Source organism: Anthonomus grandis, chromosome 10 (assembly GCF_022605725.1).
Source record: "Anthonomus grandis grandis chromosome 10, icAntGran1.3, whole genome shotgun sequence".
NCBI classification, from domain to species: domain Eukaryota; kingdom Metazoa; phylum Arthropoda; class Insecta; order Coleoptera; family Curculionidae; genus Anthonomus; species Anthonomus grandis.
The window spans coordinates 2,928,095-2,947,622 of NC_065555.1; positions in this window are offsets into that span (position 1 = coordinate 2,928,095).

Consider the following 19,528-nt stretch of genomic DNA (forward strand, 5'->3'; position numbering starts at 1 on the left):
GCTTATTCCCATCACTTACATTACGAAAACACCGGGTTATAACGGAATTCGACCAGAACAAGTCAAATTATAGCACTTTTAGAAATTCGGAAAAAGTCATTTTTTGACCTCGTTTTTGAGGCCAAAAATGGGCATCAAAAATGCCATATCTCGGCTATCGTAAAAGCTACGACATTGCGGATGGTCTCGTTGGATTCAGAACGACTAAACTAAGACAAAACCGTTGGAATATTCTCGATAGTGCCCATAGAAGCCGAGATATGGACCTCCAAAGTTTGGGATTTTTCATTTTTAGGGTATACCCCCCCGTATCGAATTTTTCACCAAAAATTGATTTTTTTCGAATTTGAGCTAACTATACCAGCGGCTTGTTCCCATCACCTACAACACGAAAACACCGGGTTATAATGAGTTTCGAGAAAAACTAAGGGAGTTATAGCGCTTTGAAAATGCTAAAAATCGATTTTCTTGAAACCCGAAAATAGCTATAGAAACCCCTATTAGCGGCTTATTCCCATCACTTACATTACGAAAACACCGGGTTATAACGGAATTCGACCAGAACAAGTCAAATTATAGCACTTTTAAAAATTCGGAAAAAGTCATTTTTCGACCTCGTTTTTGAGGCCAAAAATGGGCATCAAAAATGCCATATCTCGGCTATCGTAAAAGCTACGACCTTGCGGATGGTCTCGTTGGATTCAGAACGACGAAACTAAGATAAAACCGTTGGAATTTTCCCGATAGTGCCCATAGAAGCCGAGATATGGACCTCCAAAGTTTGGGATTTTTCATTTTTAGGGTATACCCCCCCGTATCGAATTTTTCACCACAAATTGATTTTTTTCGAATTTCAGCTAACTATACCAGCGGCTTGTTCCCATCACCTACAACACGAAAACACCGGGTTATAATGAGTTTCGAGAAAAACTAAGGGAGTTATAGCGCTTTGAAAATGCTAAAAATCGATTTTCTTGAAACCCGAAAATAGCTATAGAAACCCCTATTAGCGGCTTATTCCCATCACTTACATTACGAAAACACCGGGTTATAACGGAATTCGACCAGAACAAGTCAAATTATAGCACTTTTAAAAATTCGGAAAAAGTCATTTTTCGACCTCGTTTTTGAGGCCAAAAATGGGCATCAAAAATGCCATATCTCGGCTATCGTAAAAGCTACGACCTTGCGGATGGTCTCGTTGGATTCAGAACGACGAAACTAAGATAAAACCGTTGGAATTTTCCCGATAGTGCCCATAGAAGCCGAGATATGGACTTCCAAAGTTTGGAATTTTTCATTTTTAGGGTATACCCCCCCGTATCGAATTTTTCACCAAAAATTGATTTTTTTCGAATTTGAGCTAACTATACCAGCGGCTTGTTCCCATCACCTACAACACGAAAACACCGGGTTATAATGAGTTTCGAGAAAAACTAAGGGAGTTATAGCGCTTTGAAAATGCTAAAAATCGATTTTCTTGAAACCCGAAAATAGCTATAGAAACCGCTATTAGCGGCTTATTCCCATCACTTACATTACGAAAACACCGGGTTATAACGGAATTCGACCAGAACAAGTCAAATTATAGCACTTTTAAAAATTCGGAAAAAGTCATTTTTTGACCTCGTTTTTGAGGCCAAAAATGGGCATCAAAAATGCCATATCTCGGCTATCGTAAAAGCTACGACGTTGCGGATGGTCTCGTTGGATTCAGAACGACGAAACTAAGATAAAACCGTTGGAATTTTCCCGATAGTGCCCATAGAAGCCGAGATATGGACTTCCAAAGTTTGGAATTTTTCATTTTTAGGGTATACCCCCCCGTATCGAATTTTTCACCAAAAATTGATTTTTTTCGAATTTGAGCTAACTATACCAGCGGCTTGTTCCCATCACCTACAACACGAAAACACCGGGTTATAATGAGTTTCGAGAAAAACTAAGGGAGTTATAGCGCTTTGAAAATGCGAAAAATCGATTTTCTTGAAACCCGAAAATAGCTATAGAAACCCCTATTAGCGGCTTATTCCCATCACTTACATTACGAAAACACCGGGTTATAACGGAATTCGACCAGAACAAGTCAAATTATAGCACTTTTAGAAATTCGGAAAAAGTCATTTTTTGACCTCGTTTTTGAGGCCAAAAATGGGCATCAAAAATGCCATATCTCGGCTATCGTAAAAGCTACGACCTTGCGGATGGTCTCGTTGGATTCAGAACGACGAAACTAAGACAAAACCGTTGGAATTTTCCCGATAGCTCCCATAAAAGCCGAGATATCGGCCTTCAAAGTTTGGGTTTTATCATTTTTCGGGTATACCCCCCCGTTTGGATTTTTTTCAGAAAAATTTTTTTTTTTCGAATTCGAACTAACTATACCAGCGGATTGTTCTCATCGAGTAGATCACGAAAACACCGGGTTCTAAGGGAATCCGAGCAGAATTAAGAAATCGAGTATTTTTTCGACCTCGTTTTTGAGGCCAAAAATGGGCATCAAAAATGCCATATCTCGGCTATCGTAAAAGCTACCACCTTGCGGATGGTCTCGTTGGATTCAGAACGACGAAACTAAGACAAAACCGTTGGAATTTTCCCGATAGCTCCCATAGAAGCCGAGATATCGGCCTTCAAAGTTTGGGTTTTATCATTTTTCGGGTATACCCCCCCGTTTGGATTTTTTTCAGAAAAATTTTTTTTTTTCGAATTCGAACTAACTATACCAGCGGATTGTTCTCATCGAGTAGATCACGAAAACACCGGGTTCTAAGGGAATCCGAGCAGAACTAAGAAATCGAGTATTTTTTCGACCTCGTTTTTGAGGCCAAAAATGGGCATCAAAAATGCCATATCTCGGCTATCGTAAAAGCTACGACCTTGCGGATGGTCTCGTTGGATTCAGAACGACAAAACTAAGATAAAACCGTTGGAATTTTCCCGATAGTGCCCATAGAAGCCGAGATATGGACTTCCAAAGTTTGGAATTTTTCATTTTTAGGGTATACCCCCCCGTATCGAATTTTTCACCAAAAATTGATTTTTTTCGAATTTGAGCTAACTATACCAGCGGCTTGTTCCCATCACCTACAACACGAAAACACCGGGTTATAATGAGTTTCGAGAAAAACTAAGGGAGTTATAGCGCTTTGAAAATGCGAAAAATCGATTTTCTTGAAACCCGAAAATAGCTATAGAAACCCCTATTAGCGGCTTATTCCCATCACTTACATTACGAAAACACCGGGTTATAACGGAATTCGACCAGAACAAGTCAAATTATAGCACTTTTAGAAATTCGGAAAAAGTCATTTTTTGACCTCGTTTTTGAGGCCAAAAATGGGCATCAAAAATGCCATATCTCGGCTATCGTAAAAGCTACGACCTTGCGGATGGTCTCGTTGGATTCAGAACGACGAAACTAAGACAAAACCGTTGGAATTTTCCCGATAGCTCCCATAGAAGCCGAGATATCGGCCTTCAAAGTTTGGGTTTTATCATTTTTCGGGTATACCCCCCCGTTTGGATTTTTTTCAGAAAAAATTTTTTTTTCGAATTCGAACTAACTATACCAGCGGATTGTTCTCATCGAGTAGATCACGAAAACACCGGGTTCTAAGGGAATCCGAGCAGAATTAAGAAATCGAGTATTTTTTCGACCTCGTTTTTGAGGCCAAAAATGGGCATCAAAAATGCCATATCTCGGCTATCGTAAAAGCTACGACCTTGCGGATGGTCTCGTTGGATTCAGAACGACGAAACTAAGACAAAACCGTTGGAATTTTCCCGATAGCTCCCATAGAAGCCGAGATATCGGCCTTCAAAGTTTGGGTTTTATCATTTTTCGGGTATACCCCCCCGTTTGGATTTTTTTCAGAAAATTTTTTTTTTTTTCGAATTCGAACTAACTATACCAGCGGATTGTTCTCATCGAGTAGATCACGAAAACACCGGGTTCTAAGGGAATCCGAGCAGAACTAAGAAATCGAGTATTTTTTCGACCTCGTTTTTGAGGCCAAAAATGGGCATCAAAAATGCCATATCTCGGCTATCGTAAAAGCTACGACCTTGCGGATGGTCTCGTTGGATTCAGAACGACGAAACTAAGATAAAACCGTTGGAATTTTCCCGATAGTGCCCATAGAAGCCGAGATATGGACTTCCAAAGTTTGGAATTTTTCATTTTTAGGGTATACCCCCCCGTATCGAATTTTTCACCAAAAATTGATTTTTTTCGAATTTGAGCTAACTATACCAGCGGCTTGTTCCCATCACCTACAACACGAAAACACCGGGTTATAATGAGTTTCGAGAAAAACTAAGGGAGTTATAGCGCTTTGAAAATGCGAAAAATCGATTTTCTTGAAACCCGAAAATAGCTATAGAAACCCCTATTAGCGGCTAATTCCCATCACTTACATTACGAAAACACCAGGTTATAACGGAATTCGACCAGAACAAGTCAAATTATAGCACTTTTAAAAATTCGGAAAAAGTCATTTTTTGACCTCGTTTTTGAGGCCAAAAATGGGCATCAAAAATGCCATATCTCGGCTATCGTAAAAGCTACGACCTTGCGGATGGTCTCGTTGGATTCAGAACGACGAAACTAAGACAAAACCGTTGGAATTTTCTCGATAGTGCCCATAGAAGCCGAGATATGGACCTCCAAAGTTTGGGATTTTTCATTTTTAGGGTATACCCCCCCGTATCGAATTTTTCACCAAAAATTGATTTTTTTCGAATTTGAGCTAACTATACCAGCGGCTTGTTCCCATCACCTACAACACGAAAACACCGGGTTATAATGAGTTTCGAGAAAAACTAAGGGAGTTATAGCGCTTTGAAAATGCTAAAAATCGATTTTCTTGAAACCCGAAAATAGCTATAGAAACCGCTATTAGCGGCTTATTCCCATCACTTACATTACGAAAACACCGGGTTATAACGGAATTCGACCAGAACAAGTCAAATTATAGCACTTTTAAAAATTCGGAAAAAGTCATTTTTTGACCTCGTTTTTGAGGCCAAAAATGGGCATCAAAAATGCCATATCTCGGCTATCGTAAAAGCTACGACGTTGCGGATGGTCTCGTTGGATTCAGAACGACGAAACTAAGATAAAACCGTTGGAATTTTCCCGATAGTGCCCATAGAAGCCGAGATATGGACTTCCAAAGTTTGGAATTTTTCATTTTTAGGGTATACCCCCCCGTATCGAATTTTTCACCAAAAATTGATTTTTTTCGAATTTGAGCTAACTATACTAGCGGCTTGTTCCCATCACCTACAACACGAAAACACCGGGTTATAATGAGTTTCGAGAAAAACTAAGGGAGTTATAGCGCTTTGAAAATGCGAAAAATCGATTTTCTTGAAACCCGAAAATAGCTATAGAAACCCCTATTAGCGGCTTATTCCCATCACTTACATTACGAAAACACCGGGTTATAACGGAATTCGACCAGAACAAGTCAAATTATAGCACTTTTAGAAATTCGGAAAAAGTCATTTTTTGACCTCGTTTTTGAGGCCAAAAATGGGCATCAAAAATGCCATATCTCGGCTATCGTAAAAGCTACGACCTTGCGGATGGTCTCGTTGGATTCAGAACGACGAAACTAAGACAAAACCGTTGGAATTTTCCCGATAGCTCCCATAAAAGCCGAGATATAGGCCTTCAAAGTTTGGGTTTTATCATTTTTCGGGTATACCCCCCCGTTTGGATTTTTTTCAGAAAAATTTTTTTTTTTCGAATTCGAACTAACTATACCAGCGGATTGTTCTCATCGAGTAGATCACGAAAACACCGGGTTCTAAGGGAATCCGAGCAGAACTAAGAAATCGAGTATTTTTTCGACCTCGTTTTTGAGGCCAAAAATGGGCATCAAAAATGCCATATCTCGGCTATCGTAAAAGCTACGACCTTGCGGATGGTCTCGTTGGATTCAGAACGACAAAACTAAGATAAAACCGTTGGAATTTTCCCGATAGTGCCCATAGAAGCCGAGATATGGACTTCCAAAGTTTGGAATTTTTCATTTTTAGGGTATACCCCCCCGTATCGAATTTTTCACCAAAAATTGATTTTTTTCGAATTTGAGCTAACTATACCAGCGGCTTGTTCCCATCACCTACAACACGAAAACACCGGGTTATAATGAGTTTCGAGAAAAACTAAGGGAGTTATAGCGCTTTGAAAATGCGAAAAATCGATTTTCTTGAAACCCGAAAATAGCTATAGAAACCCCTATTAGCGGCTTATTCCCATCACTTACATTACGAAAACACCGGGTTATAACGGAATTCGACCAGAACAAGTCAAATTATAGCACTTTTAGAAATTCGGAAAAAGTCATTTTTTGACCTCGTTTTTGAGGCCAAAAATGGGCATCAAAAATGCCATATCTCGGCTATCGTAAAAGCTACGACCTTGCGGATGGTCTCGTTGGATTCAGAACGACGAAACTAAGACAAAACCGTTGGAATTTTCCCGATAGCTCCCATAGAAGCCGAGATATCGGCCTTCAAAGTTTGGGTTTTATCATTTTTCGGGTATACACTCCCGTTTGGATTTTTTTCAGAAAATTTTTTTTTTTTTCGAATTCGAACCAACTATACCAGCGGATTGTTCTCATCGAGTAGATCACGAAAACACCGGGTTCTAAGGGAATCCGAGCAGAACTAAGAAATCGAGTATTTTTTCGACCTCGTTTTTGAGGCCAAAAATGGGCATCAAAAATGCCATATCTCGGCTATCGTAAAAGCTACGACCTTGCGGATGGTCTCGTTGGATTTAGAACGACGAAACTAAGACAAAACCGTTGGAATATTCTCGATAGTGCCCATAGAAGCCGAGATATGGACCTCCAAAGTTTGGGATTTTTCATTTTTAGGGTATACCCCCCCGTATCGAATTTTTCACCAAAAATTGATTTTTTTCGAATTTGAGCTAACTATACCAGCGGCTTGTTCCCATCACCTACAACACGAAAACACCGGGTTATAATGAGTTTCGAGAAAAACTAAGGGAGTTATAGCGCTTTGAAAATGCGAAAAATCGATTTTCTTGAAACCCGAAAATAGCTATAAAAACCCCTATTAGCGGCTTATTCCCATCACTTACATTACGAAAACACCGGGTTATAACGGAATTCGACCAGAACAAGTCAAATTATAGCACTTTTAGAAATTCGGAAAAAGTCATTTTTTGACCTCGTTTTTGAGGCCAAAAATGGGCATCAAAAATGCCATATCTCGGCTATCGTAAAAGCTACGACCTTGCGGATGGTCTCGTTGGATTTAGAACGACGAAACTAAGACAAAACCGTTGGAATTTTCTCGATAGTGCCCATAGAAGCCGAGATATGGACCTCCAAAGTTTGGGATTTTTCATTTTTAGGGTATACCCCCCCGTATCGAATTTTTCACCAAAAATTGATTTTTTTCGAATTTGAGCTAACTATACCAGCGGCTTGTTCCCATCACCTACAACACGAAAACACCGGGTTATAATGAGTTTCGAGAAAAACTAAGGGAGTTATAGCGCTTTGAAAATGCGAAAAATCGATTTTCTTGAAACCCGAAAATAGCTATAAAAACCCCTATTAGCGGCTTATTCCCATCACTTACATTACGAAAACACCGGGTTATAACGGAATTCGACCAGAACAAGTCAAATTATAGCACTTTTAGAAATTCGGAAAAAGTCATTTTTTGACCTCGTTTTTGAGGCCAAAAATGGGCATCAAAAATGCCATATCTCGGCTATCGTAAAAGCTACGACATTGCGGATGGTTTCGTTGGATTCAGAACGACGAAACTAAGACAAAACCGTTGGAATATTCTCGATAGTGCCCATAGAAGCCGAGATATGGACCTCCAAAGTTTGGGATTTTTCATTTTTAGGGTATACCCCCCCGTATCGAATTTTTCACCAAAAATTGATTTTTTTCGAATTTGAGCTAACTATACCAGCGGCTTGTTCCCATCACCTACAACACGAAAACACCGGGTTATAATGAGTTTCGAGAAAAACTAAGGGAGTTATAGCGCTTTGAAAATGCGAAAAATCGATTTTCTTGAAACCCGAAAATAGCTATAGAAACCCCTATTAGCGGCTTATTCCCATCACTTACATTACGAAAACACCGGGTTATAACGGAATTCGACCAGAACAAGTCAAATTATAGCACTTTTAAAAATTCGGAAAAAGTCATTTTTTGACCTCGTTTTTGAGGCCAAAAATGGGCATCAAAAATGCCATATCTCGGCTATCGTAAAAGCTACGACGTTGCGGATGGTCTCGTTGGATTCAGAACGACGAAACTAAGATAAAACCGTTGGAATTTTCCCGATAGTGCCCATAGAAGCCGAGATATGGACTTCCAAAGTTTGGAATTTTTCATTTTTAGGGTATACCCCCCCGTATCGAATTTTTCACCAAAAATTGATTTTTTTCGAATTTGAGCTAACTATACCAGCGGCTTGTTCCCATCACCTACAACACGAAAACACCGGGTTATAATGAGTTTCGAGAAAAACTAAGGGAGTTATAGCGCTTTGAAAATGCGAAAAATCGATTTTCTTGAAACCCGAAAATAGCTATAGAAACCCCTATTAGCGGCTTATTCCCATCACTTACATTACGAAAACACCGGGTTATAACGGAATTCGACCAGAACAAGTCAAATTATAGCACTTTTAGAAATTCGGAAAAAGTCATTTTTTGACCTCGTTTTTGAGGCCAAAAATGGGCATCAAAAATGCCATATCTCGGCTATCGTAAAAGCTACGACCTTGCGGATGGTCTCGTTGGATTCAGAACGACGAAACTAAGACAAAACCGTTGGAATTTTCCCGATAGCTCCCATAGAAGCCGAGATATCGGCCTTCAAAGTTTGGGTTTTATCATTTTTCGGGTATACACTCCCGTTTGGATTTTTTTCAGAAAATTTTTTTTTTTTTCGAATTCGAACTAACTATACCAGCGGATTGTTCTCATCGAGTAGATCACGAAAACACCGGGTTCTAAGGGAATCCGAGCAGAACTAAGAAATCGAGTATTTTTTCGACCTCGTTTTTGAGGCCAAAAATGGGCATCAAAAATGCCATATCTCGGCTATCGTAAAAGCTACGACCTTGCGGATGGTCTCGTTGGATTCAGAACGACGAAACTAAGACAAAACCGTTGGAATTTTCCCGATAGCTCCCATAGAAGCCGAGATATCGGCCTTCAAAGTTTGGGTTTTATCATTTTTCGGGTATACCCCCCCGTTTGGATTTTTTTCAGAAAATTTTTTTTTTTTCGAATTCGAACTAACTATACTAGCGGATTGTTCTCATCGAGTAGATCACGAAAACACCGGGTTCTAAGGGAATCCGAGCAGAACTAAGAAATCGAGTATTTTTTCGACCTCGTTTTTGAGGCCAAAAATGGGCATCAAAAATGCCATATCTCGGCTATCGTAAAAGCTACGAACTTGCGGATGGTCTCGTTGGATTCAGAACGACGAAACTAAGACAAAACCGTTGGAATTTTCCCGATAGCTCCCATAGAAGCCGAGATATCGGCCTTCAAAGTTTGGGTTTTATCATTTTTCGGGTATACCCCCCCGTTTGGATTTTTTTCAGAAAATTTTTTTTTTTTTCGAATTCGAACTAACTATACTAGCGGATTGTTCTCATCGAGTAGATCACGAAAACACCGGGTTCTAAGGGAATCCGAGCAGAACTAAGAAATCGAGTATTTTTTCGACCTCGTTTTTGAGGCCAAAAATGGGCATCAAAAATGCCATATCTCGGCTATCGTAAAAGCTACGACCTTGCGGATGGTCTCGTTGGATTCAGAACGACGAAACTAAGACAAAACCGTTGGAATTTTCTCGATAGTGCCTATAGAAGCCGAGATATGGACCTCCAAAGTTTGGGATTTTTCATTTTTAGGGTATACCCCCCCGTTTGGATTTTTTTCAGAAAAATTTTTTTTTTTCGAATTCGAATTAACTATACCAGCGGATTGTTCTCATCGAGTAGATCACGAAAACACCGGGTTCTAAGGGAATCCGAGCAGAACTAAGAAATCGAGTATTTTTTCGACCTCGTTTTTGAGGCCAAAAATGGGCATCAAAAATGCCATATCTCGGCTATCGTAAAAGCTACGACCTTGCGGATGGTCTCGTTGGATTCAGAACGACGAAACTAAGATAAAACCGTTGGAATTTTCCCGATAGTGCCCATAGAAGCCGAGATATGGACCTCCAAAGTTTGGGATTTTTCATTTTTAGGGTATACCCCCCCGTATCGAATTTTTCACCAAAAATTGATTTTTTTCGAATTTGAGCTAACTATACCAGCGGCTTGTTCCCATCACCTACAACACGAAAACACCGGGTTATAATGAGTTTCGAGAAAAACTAAGGGAGTTATAGCGCTTTGAAAATGCGAAAAATCGATTTTCTTGAAACCCGAAAATAGCTATAAAAACCCCTATTAGCGGCTTATTCCCATCACTTACATTACGAAAACACCGGGTTATAACGGAATTCGACCAGAACAAGTCAAATTATAGCACTTTTAGAAATTCGGAAAAAGTCATTTTTTGACCTCGTTTTTGAGGCCAAAAATGGGCATCAAAAATGCCATATCTCGGCTATCGTAAAAGCTACGACATTGCGGATGGTCTCGTTGGATTCAGAACGACTAAACTAAGACAAAACCGTTGGAATATTCTCGATAGTGCCCATAGAAGCCGAGATATGGACCTCCAAAGTTTGGGATTTTTCATTTTTAGGGTATACCCCCCCGTATCGAATTTTTCACCAAAAATTGATTTTTTTCGAATTTGAGCTAACTATACCAGCGGCTTGTTCCCATCACCTACAACACGAAAACACCGGGTTATAATGAGTTTCGAGAAAAACTAAGGGAGTTATAGCGCTTTGAAAATGCTAAAAATCGATTTTCTTGAAACCCGAAAATAGCTATAGAAACCCCTATTAGCGGCTTATTCCCATCACTTACATTACGAAAACACCGGGTTATAACGGAATTCGACCAGAACAAGTCAAATTATAGCACTTTTAAAAATTCGGAAAAAGTCATTTTTTGACCTCGTTTTTGAGGCCAAAAATGGGCATCAAAAATGCCATATCTCGGCTATCGTAAAAGCAACGACCTTGCGGATGGTCTCGTTGGATTCAGAACGACGAAACTAAGACAAAACCGTTGGAATTTTCCCGATAGCTCCCATAAAAGCCGAGATATCGGCCTTCAAAGTTTGGGTTTTATCATTTTTCGGGTATACCCCCCCGTTTGGATTTTTTTCAGAAAAATTTTTTTTTTTCGAATTCGAACTAACTATACCAGCGGATTGTTCTCATCGAGTAGATCACGAAAACACCGGGTTCTAAGGGAATCCGAGCAGAACTAAGAAATCGAGTATTTTTTCGACCTCGTTTTTGAGGCCAAAAATGGGCATCAAAAATGCCATATCTCGGCTATCGTAAAAGCTACGAACTTGCGGATGGTCTCGTTGGATTCAGAACGACGAAACTAAGACAAAACCGTTGGAATTTTCCCGATAGCTCCCATAGAAGCCGAGATATCGGCCTTCAAAGTTTGGGTTTTATCATTTTTCGGGTATACCCCCCCGTTTGGATTTTTTTCAGAAAATTTTTTTTTTTTCGAATTCGAACTAACTATACTAGCGGATTGTTCTCATCGAGTAGATCACGAAAACACCGGGTTCTAAGGGAATCCGAGCAGAACTAAGAAATCGAGTATTTTTTCGACCTCGTTTTTGAGGCCAAAAATGGGCATCAAAAATGCCATATCTCGGCTATCGTAAAAGCTACGACCTTGCGGATGGTCTCGTTGGATTCAGAACGACGAAACTAAGACAAAACCGTTGGAATTTTCCCGATAGCTCCCATAGAAGCCGAGATATCGGCCTTCAAAGTTTGGGTTTTATCATTTTTCGGGTATACCCCCCCGTTTGGATTTTTTTCAGAAAATTTTTTTTTTTTCGAATTCGAACTAACTATACCAGCGGATTGTTCTCATCGAGTAGATCACGAAAACACCGGGTTCTAAGGGAATCCGAGCAGAACTAAGAAATCGAGTATTTTTTCGACCTCGTTTTTGAGGCCAAAAATGGGCATCAAAAATGCCATATCTCGGCTATCGTAAAAGCAACGACCTTGCGGATGGTCTCGTTGGATTCAGAACGACGAAACTAAGACAAAACCGTTGGAATTTTCCCGATAGCTCCCATAAAAGCCGAGATATCGGCCTTCAAAGTTTGGGTTTTATCATTTTTCGGGTATACCCCCCCGTTTGGATTTTTTTCAGAAACATTTTTTTTTTTCGAATTCGAACTAACTATACCAGCGGATTGTTCTCATCGAGTAGATCACGAAAACACCGGGTTCTAAGGGAATCCGAGCAGAACTAAGAAATCGAGTATTTTTTCGACCTCGTTTTTGAGGCCAAAAATGGGCATCAAAAATGCCATATCTCGGCTATCGTAAAAGCTACGACCTTGCGGATGGTCTCGTTGGATTCAGAACGACGAAACTAAGACAAAACCGTTGGAATTTTCCCGATAGCTCCCATAGAAGCCGAGATATCGGCCTTCAAAGTTTGGGTTTTATCATTTTTCGGGTATACCCCCCCGTTTGGATTTTTTTCAGAAAATTTTTTTTTTTTCGAATTCGAACTAACTATACTAGCGGATTGTTCTCATCGAGTAGATCACGAAAACACCGGGTTCTAAGGGAATCCGAGCAGAACTAAGAAATCGAGTATTTTTTCGACCTCGTTTTTGAGGCCAAAAATGGGCATCAAAAATGCCATATCTCGGCTATCGTAAAAGCTACGACCTTGCGGATGGTCTCGTTGGATTCAGAACGACGAAACTAAGATAAAACCGTTGGAATTTTCCCGATAGTGCCCATAGAAGCCGAGATATCGGCCTTCAAAGTTTGGGTTTTATCATTTTTCGGGTATACCCCCCCGTTTGGATTTTTTTCAGAAAAATTTTTTTTTTTCGAATTCGAACTAACTATACCAGCGGATTGTTCTCATCGAGTAGATCACGAAAACACCGGGTTCTAAGGGAATCCGAGCAGAACTAAGAAATCGAGTATTTTTTCGACCTCATTTTTGAGGCCAAAAATGGGCATCAAAAATGCCATATCTCGGCTATCGTAAAAGCTACGACCTTGCGGATGGTCTCGTTGGATTCAGAACGACGAAACTAAGACAAAACCGTTGGAATTTTCCCGATAGCTCCCATAGAAGCCGAGATATCGGCCTTCAAAGTTTGGGTTTTATCATTTTTCGGGTATACCCCCCCGTTTGGATTTTTTTCAGAAAATTTTTTTTTTTTCGAATTCGAACTAACTATACCAGCGGATTGTTCTCATCGAGTAGATCACGAAAACACCGGGTTCTAAGGGAATCCGAGCAGAACTAAGAAATCGAGTATTTTTTCGACCTCGTTTTTGAGGCCAAAAATGGGCATCAAAAATGCCATATCTCGGCTATCGTAAAAGCTACGACCTTGCGGATGGTCTCGTTGGATTCAGAACGACGAAACTAAGACAAAACCGTTGGAATTTTCCCGATAGTGCCCATAGAAGCCGAGATATGGACTTCCAAAGTTTGGAATTTTTCATTTTTAGGGTATACCCCCCCGTATCGAATTTTTCACCAAAAATTGATTTTTTTCGAATTTGAGCTAACTATACCAGCGGCTTGTTCCCATCACCTACAACACGAAAACACCGGGTTATAATGAGTTTCGAGAAAAACTAAGGGAGTTATAGCGCTTTGAAAATGCGAAAAATCGATTTTCTTGAAACCCGAAAATAGCTATAGAAACCCCTATTAGCGGCTTATTCCCATCACTTACATTACGAAAACACCGGGTTATAACGGAATTCGACCAGAACAAGTCAAATTATAGCACTTTTAGAAATTCGGAAAAAGTCATTTTTTGACCTCGTTTTTGAGGCCAAAAATGGGCATCAAAAATGCCATATCTCGGCTATCGTAAAAGCTACGACCTTGCGGATGGTCTCGTTGGATTCAGAACGACGAAACTAAGACAAAACCGTTGGAATTTTCTCGATAGTGCCCATAGAAGCCGAGATATGGACCTCCAAAGTTTGGGATTTTTCATTTTTAGGGTATACCCCCCCGTATCGAATTTTTCACCAAAAATTGATTTTTTTCGAATTTGAGCTAACTATACCAGCGGCTTGTTCCCATCACCTACAACACGAAAACACCGGGTTATAATGAGTTTCGAGAAAAACTAAGGGAGTTATAGCGCTTTGAAAATGCTAAAAATCGATTTTCTTGAAACCCGAAAATAGCTATAGAAACCCCTATTAGCGGCTTATTCCCATCACTTACATTACGAAAACACCGGGTTATAACGGAATTCGACCAGAACAAGTCAAATTATAGCACTTTTAGAAATTCGGAAAAAGTCATTTTTTGACCTCGTTTTTGAGGCCAAAAATGGGCATCAAAAATGCCATATCTCGGCTATCGTAAAAGCTACGACCTTGCGGATGGTCTCGTTGGATTCAGAACGACGAAACTAAGACAAAACCGTTGGAATTTTCCCGATAGCTCCCATAAAAGCCGAGATATCGGCCTTCAAAGTTTGGGTTTTATCATTTTTCGGGTATACCCCCCCGTTTGGATTTTTTTCAGAAAAATTTTTTTTTTTCGAATTCGAACTAACTATACCAGCGGATTGTTCTCATCGAGTAGATCACGAAAACACCGGGTTCTAAGGGAATCCGAGCAGAACTAAGAAATCGAGTATTTTTTCGACCTCGTTTTTGAGGCCAAAAATGGGCATCAAAAATGCCATATCTCGGCTATCGTAAAAGCTACGACCTTGCGGATGGTCTCGTTGGATTCAGAATGACGAAACTAAGACAAAACCGTTGGAATTTTCCCGATAGCTCCCATAGAAGCCGAGATATCGGCCTTCAAAGTTTGGGTTTTATCATTTTTCGGGTATACCCCCCCGTTTGGATTTTTTTCAGAAAAATTTTTTTTTTTCGAATTCGAACTAACTATACCAGCGGATTGTTCTCATCGAGTAGATCACGAAAACACCGGGTTCTAAGGGAATCCGAGCAGAACTAAGAAATCGAGTATTTTTTCGACCTCGTTTTTGAGGCCAAAAATGGGCATCAAAAATGCCATATCTCGGCTATCGTAAAAGCTACGACCTTGCGGATGGTCTCGTTGGATTCAGAACGACGAAACTAAGATAAAACCGTTGGAATTTTCCCGATAGTGCCCATAGAAGCCGAGATATCGGCCTTCAAAGTTTGGGTTTTATCATTTTTCGGGTATACCCCCCCGTTTGGATTTTTTTCAGAAAAATTTTTTTTTTTCGAATTCGAACTAACTATACCAGCGGATTGTTCTCATCGAGTAGATCACGAAAACACCGGGTTCTAAGGGAATCCGAGCAGAACTAAGAAATCGAGTATTTTTTCGACCTCATTTTTGAGGCCAAAAATGGGCATCAAAAATGCCATATCTCGGCTATCGTAAAAGCTACGACCTTGCGGATGGTCTCGTTGGATTCAGAACGACGAAACTAAGACAAAACCGTTGGAATTTTCCCGATAGCTCCCATAAAAGCCGAGATATCGGCCTTCAAAGTTTGGGTTTTATCATTTTTCGGGTATACCCCCCCGTTTGGATTTTTTTCAGAAAAATTTTTTTTTTTCGAATTCGAACTAACTATACCAGCGGATTGTTCTCATCGAGTAGATCACGAAAACACCGGGTTCTAAGGGAATCCGAGCAGAACTAAGAAATCGAGTATTTTTTCGACCTCGTTTTTGAGGCCAAAAATGGGCATCAAAAATGCCATATCTCGGCTATCGTAAAAGCTACGACCTTGCGGATGGTCTCGTTGGATTCAGAATGACGAAACTAAGACAAAACCGTTGGAATTTTCCCGATAGCTCCCATAGAAGCCGAGATATCGGCCTTCAAAGTTTGGGTTTTATCATTTTTCGGGTATACCCCCCCGTTTGGATTTTTTTCAGAAAAATTTTTTTTTTTCGAATTCGAACTAACTATACCAGCGGATTGTTCTCATCGAGTAGATCACGAAAACACCGGGTTCTAAGGGAATCCGAGCAGAACTAAGAAATCGAGTATTTTTTCGACCTCGTTTTTGAGGCCAAAAATGGGCATCAAAAATGCCATATCTCGGCTATCGTAAAAGCTACGACCTTGCGGATGGTCTCGTTGGATTCAGAACGACGAAACTAAGACAAAACCGTTGGAATTTTCCCGATAGTGCCCATAGAAGCCGAGATATGGACTTCCAAAGTTTGGAATTTTTCATTTTTAGGGTATACCCCCCCGTATCGAATTTTTCACCAAAAATTGATTTTTTTCGAATTTGAGCTAACTATACCAGCGGCTTGTTCCCATCACCTACAACACGAAAACACCGGGTTATAATGAGTTTCGAGAAAAACTAAGGGAGTTATAGCGCTTTGAAAATGCGAAAAATCGATTTTCTTGAAACCCGAAAATAGCTATAGAAACCCCTATTAGCGGCTTATTCCCATCACTTACATTACGAAAACACCGGGTTATAACGGAATTCGACCAGAACAAGTCAAATTATAGCACTTTTAGAAATTCGGAAAAAGTCATTTTTTGACCTCGTTTTTGAGGCCAAAAATGGGCATCAAAAATGCCATATCTCGGCTATCGTAAAAGCTACGACCTTGCGGATGGTCTCGTTGGATTCAGAACGACGAAACTAAGACAAAACCGTTGGAATTTTCTCGATAGTGCCCATAGAAGCCGAGATATGGACCTCCAAAGTTTGGGATTTTTCATTTTTAGGGTATACCCCCCGTATCGAATTTTTCACCAAAAATTGATTTTTTTCGAATTTGAGCTAACTATACCAGCGGCTTGTTCCCATCACCTACAACACGAAAACACCGGGTTATAATGAGTTTCGAGAAAAACTAAGGGAGTTATAGCGCTTTGAAAATGGGAAAAATCGATTTTCTTGAAACCCGAAAATAGCTATAGAAACCCCTATTAGCGGCTTATTCCCATCACTTACATTACGAAAACACCGGGTTATAACGGAATTCGACCAGAACAAGTCAAATTATAGCACTTTTAGAAATTCGGAAAAAGTCATTTTTTGACCTCGTTTTTGAGGCCAAAAATGGGCATCAAAAATGCCATATCTCGGCTATCGTAAAAGCTACGACCTTGCGGATGGTCTCGTTGGATTCAGAACGACGAAACTAAGACAAAACCGTTGGAATTTTCTCGATAGTGCCCATAGAAGCCGAGATATGGACCTCCAAAGTTTGGGATTTTTCATTTTTAGGGTATACCCCCCCGTATCGAATTTTTCACCAAAAATTGATTTTTTTCGAATTTGAGCTAACTATACCAGCGGCTTGTTCCCATCACCTACAACACGAAAACACCGGGTTATAATGAGTTTCGAGAAAAACTAAGGGAGTTATAGCGCTTTGAAAATGCGAAAAATCGATTTTCTTGAAACCCGAAAATAGCTATAGAAACCCCTATTAGCGGCTTATTCCCATCACTTACATTACGAAAACACCGGGTTATAACGGAATTCGACCAGAACAAGTCAAATTATAGCACTTTTAGAAATTCGGAAAAAGTCATTTTTTGACCTCGTTTTTGAGGCCAAAAATGGGCATCAAAAATGCCATATCTCGGCTATCGTAAAAGCTACGACCTTGCGGATGGTCTCGTTGGATTCAGAACGACGAAACTAAGACAAAACCGTTGGAATTTTCCCGATAGCTCCCATAGAAGCCGAGATATCGGCCTTCAAAGTTTGGGTTTTATCATTTTTCGGGTATACCCCCCCGTTTGGATTTTTTTCAGAAAATTTTTTTTTTTTCGAATTCGAACTAACTATACCAGCGGATTGTTCTCATCGAGTAGATCACGAAAACACCGGGTTCTAAGGGAATCCGAGCAGAACTAAGAAATCGAGTATTTTTTCGACCTCGTTTTTGAGGCCAAAAATGGGCATCAAAAATGCCATATCTCGGCTATCGTAAAAGCTACGACCTTGCGGATGGTCTCGTTGGATTCAGAACGACGAAACTAAGACAAAACCGTTGGAATTTTCGCGATAGCTCCCATAGAAGCCGAGATATCGGCCTTCAAAGTTTGGGTTTTATCATTTTTCGGGTATACCCCCCCGTTTGGATTTTTTTCAGAAAATTTTTTTTTTTTCGAATTCGAACTAACTATACCAGCGGATTGTTCTCATCGAGTAGATCACGAAAACACCGGGTTCTAAGGGAATCCGAGCAGAACTAAGAAATCGAGTATTTTTTCGACCTCGTTTTTGAGGCCAAAAATGGGCATCAAAAATGCCATATCTCGGCTATCGTAAAAGCTACGACCTTGCGGATGGTCTCGTTGGATTCAGAACGACGAAACTAAGACAAAACCGTTGGAATTTTCTCGATAGTGCCCATAGAAGCCGAGATATGGACCTCCAAAGTTTGGGATTTTTCATTTTTAGGGTATACCCCCCGTATCGAATTTTTCACCGAAAATTGATTTTTTTCGAATTTGAGCTAACTATACCAGCGGCTTGTTCCCATCACCTACAACACGAAAACACCGGGTTATAATGAGTTTCGAGAAAAACTAAGGGAGTTATAGCGCTTTGAAAATGCGAAAAATCGATTTTCTTAAAACCCGAAAATAGCTATAGAAACCCCTATTAGCGGCTTATTCCCATCACTTACATTACGAAAACACCGGGTTATAACGGAATTCGACCAGAACAAGTCAAATTATAGCACTTTTAGAAATTCGGAAAAAGTCATTTTTTGACCTCGTTTTTGAGGCCAAAAATGGGCATCAAAAATGCCATATCTCGGCTATCGTAAAAGCTACGACCTTGCGGATGGTCTCGTTGGATTCAGAACGACGAAACTAAGACAAAACCGTTGGAATTTTCCCGATAGCTCCCATAGAAGCCGAGATATCGGCCTTCAAAGTTTGGGTTTTATCATTTTTCGGGTATACCCCCCCGTTTGGATTTTTTTCAGAAAATTTTTTTTTTTTCGAATTCGAACTAACTATACCAGCGGATTGTTCTCATCGAGTAGATCACGAAAACACCGGGTTCTAAGGGAATCCGAGCAGAACTAAGAAATCGAGTATTTTTTCGACCTCGTTTTTGAGGCCAAAAATGGGCATCAAAAATGCCATATCTCGGCTATCGTAAAAGCTACGACCTTGCGGATGGTCTCGTTGGATTCAGAACGACGAAACTAAGACAAAACCGTTGGAATTTTCGCGATAGCTCCCATAGAAGCCGAGATATCGGCCTTCAAAGTTTGGGTTTTATCATTTTTCGGGTATACCCCCCCGTTTGGATTTTTTTCAGAAAATTTTTTTTTTTTCGAATTCGAACTAACTATACCAGCGGATTGTTCTC